This window comes from Belonocnema kinseyi, chromosome 2 (genome assembly GCF_010883055.1).
Source record: "Belonocnema kinseyi isolate 2016_QV_RU_SX_M_011 chromosome 2, B_treatae_v1, whole genome shotgun sequence".
In the NCBI taxonomy this organism is placed as follows: domain Eukaryota; kingdom Metazoa; phylum Arthropoda; class Insecta; order Hymenoptera; family Cynipidae; genus Belonocnema; species Belonocnema kinseyi.
In genome coordinates, this window is record NC_046658.1 from 176,043,717 (window position 1) to 176,047,277 (window position 3,561).

The following is a 3,561-nucleotide window of genomic DNA, read 5'->3' on the forward strand; positions in this document are numbered from 1 at the left end:
AAGGATTAGATATAGATGAAGTCACTAGAAAGAATAAAGTATGTAAACTCCATAAAGCCACTTATGGATTGAAAGTGAGTCCTAAAAAATGGAATCAGAGGTTTGCAGTAGCAATGGAATAATTGGTTCTTCAAAGGGATATAAATGAACCATGTTCATTTACTTATAGTAAATTAAGTATGTTAGTTACATTAGTTTTATATGCAGATGACATTTTGCTAGCTGGAAATGATACAGGAAAAATTAGAGAAATAACTAATCACTTAAGTTCAGTGTTTAAAATGAAAAACCTAGGCGAACCCAAAGACTACTATTGGGGAATGAAATTTATTAGAAAGCGAGAAAATAAAACTATGATTTTGAATCAAACAGAATATATTAGAAAAGCCTTAGACCGTTTTGATATGAATGAATGCAAACCTCATGACACACCCATGATCCCTAGACAAGCTAGAAATAAAAATATAGAAAAGAATCCAAATAAATCTAGACAAGTAGAAGTCCCATATAGAGAATCTATAGGTAGTTTATGGTATTTAGCCAACGTAACTAGACCTGATATATCGTTTGCTGTAAATCTTTTGTCTTGAAGTCAATCGAATCCTACTGAACAAGATTAGATAGCTGTTAAAAGGATTCTTAGGTATCTTAAGGGAACAGTAGACTTGAGTTTAACTTATCGATGAAATAAACAAGATCTAGAAATTTAAAACTACTATAGTTTTAAAGATAATCCCGATTCCACTTCTACAAGTGGATTAGCTATATTTTATTTTGGAGACATTATTATGTGGAGAAGTCACAAGCAAAGAATTCCCAATTCCTCTACTTGTGCCGCTGAATATTATGCAATGAGTGAGGGTTGTCAAGAGGGTGTTTCGCTAGACAAGGCTATCAGAGATATGCTAGAAAAAAAATCTACCCAATTACACTGTTCTTTGATAAGAAGGCTGCTAGACAATGTACACAAAAGGAAGGGAGTCACAAATTGAAAGCTTTGGACGACGAAATAGATGAGATTAGAGCAAAGTGAGAAGAAAGAGAAAGAACCGGAATTAAAAGTAAACTCTCAAATAAACATGGTGATTTTGTAAAGCAGTGTGTATCTGAAGCTAAATTTGTAGTAAATTGAGTGTGAGCAGATGAGAATGTGGTCAACATATTTACTAAAACTCTCCCCGTGGGCTCATTTAGAAAATTTAGAAATGCGTTATTGAATTAGATCAATATGTAAATAATTTAATTTATTATTTACATACGCAGTGACGGAAGTTCCGCAGGAGGAACAGGATTAAGCTCACACTAGATTTGATAAAGATGTTAGAAACAACTTACTAGATATTAGTTAGCAAATTGATATTTAGAATGAGGATCTAGACAGAATTATACATTTATTTATTTACTTTTATATTTTTTGTGTTCCTTATGATAGTTCATTCAATCTAAGTACCAAACTATTAATTTATTCATTTAAATCAAAGAAAATGTTATATTGAGTTTGTATTAAGAGATTCACTTAGGTTGTAATAAAATGTTTGTAATACTTTTGTAATTTACTGAGCATTAAAGTTGAAAAATATATATATTTGTACCTAGACTACATTAAAAGGGGATGGAGCGTTCGCTCCCCGCCGCGACTGCTCGCACACTCTGAGTTTGGGTGCCGTGCCGAGAGAGCTGCCTTCTCTGTACCCACTGCAGTGACTTTGTGTTCAATAAAACGCCTTTTCAACAAACGCTTTCCTTGCTGACTTCACCCAGTCTATCATATTTCACATGAAGGAATTAAAACAATTTATTACACATATTTTGGGGAATAGAAGATATCTCTGTGAGGTTATCTGTCGGTACAATTACAAGGCATTAAATATATTAAAAACACGTTCTTTTGGGGAATAGGAACCTACAGGGTTTGTCTGGAAAGTAATAGGACTGAGTCGATTAAAAAAACTTATTGAGCCATTCGTTACAATTCTTTAAAAACTTTCAAAATAGGCTCCTTCTGCGTCGATGCAGCGCTGCCAGCGCGATTTTCAAGCATTGAAGGCGTCACCGAAGCCATTCTCCGGAATAGCATTGAGAGCCGCGGTGCATGCTGCTTGGATCCCCTCTGCCGTCTCAAAATGCTTGCCTTTCTTCGGCCTTTTCAGGCGAGGAAACAAAAAAAAGTCTGGGGTGTGGCACATCTGGGCTGTAGGGCGGCTGCGGAAGCGTTGGGATGCCGGCCTTGGTCAGGTAGCTGTTCACAAGAAAGGCGGTGTGAGCCGGGGCGTTGGCGTGGTGCAACCTCCAGTCGGCTGCGATGTCTTGTTGTCTTGTTGTGCTCCGTCACAATTTCATGAACCACAGATTTTGATAGATTTAACATCTGGGCAATTAAACGAATACTCAGTCGACGGTCTGAGTTCAAAACTTTGCGCACACGAGTCACATTGTCGGTGTTTGTCGAAGTCGAAGGTCTTCCAGCACGGTCTTCATCAGCGACCTCTTCCCGGCAACAATTGGGTAAGCCTGCTTGATCATATCAAACGTCTCTGTCGCAGATTTACCGAGTTTCACACAGAATTTAATCGCGTACCTCTGCTCTAACGAACGCTGGATTTTCGCCTTGCACCACTCACAGAAACACGTCGCGTGAAAATGCCTGTCCTGACTCTCCAAGTGCTCAGAGACAACTGACCAGCCGCTCGTTCGTTAGCTAGGAACGCCCTCTACCAAATCCAGTCGGTGCGCGCACGCTCCGAAGTACAGTCGCGGCGGAAGAAAATCAGTCCTATTACTTTCCGGACAAACCCTGTATGCGGCGGCCGCTATGGAAATAGAAATAAATTCGTTTCTGAGATATCCTATTCTTATAATAACATTTTAGACACATGGAAAAATCGCGCATTCAAAATAATAGAACAATCTTCACTTTTACGCTGAAATCCAAAAATTTTAATTTTTCTTTATTCAATGCTTACTACCGGGAAGGACATACATATAATATTAAGCAAAAGAAGCATTTTAAGGGGGGAAAAGTTACGCAGGAATAATATTATTCCAATGAGAACATTTCATTTATACTATCGCTACTAACTGCTGTATGCTTTTTTAGGTTATGATTACAAAAACGAGTATCGAAAATTTGGTCTATAAGGGGACGCGAAATTTATAATGTAATATAATTCCAATGTACCTTATGTTTTTCTTCTCTAAAGCTGTTATTTTGCTAAATACTATATGTGTACTTTATTAATCGCATGGATCTCACGACACAAACGTACGAAGTAATTCATTATTCCTTATCAGAATTATTTTGGTACAGTCAGTGAATTGCAAAGCACAGTATTTTTAAGGAATCTTTAGGGGTTTTATTTAAGATTTAGGATTATGTAAAAATCTTGAATCAAACCTATTCAATTCCCTAAAAAATTATACTAGCTTTGAAATTCAATAATTGTGTCGAATAAGATTTGTTTCGCTTCACTGAAATTTCAATTCGATATAGTTAAATTTACATTCGAAGTGAGGTGCTATAATGCTTTTATAAATAATTATTTGTGTGTACTGAGATACGGA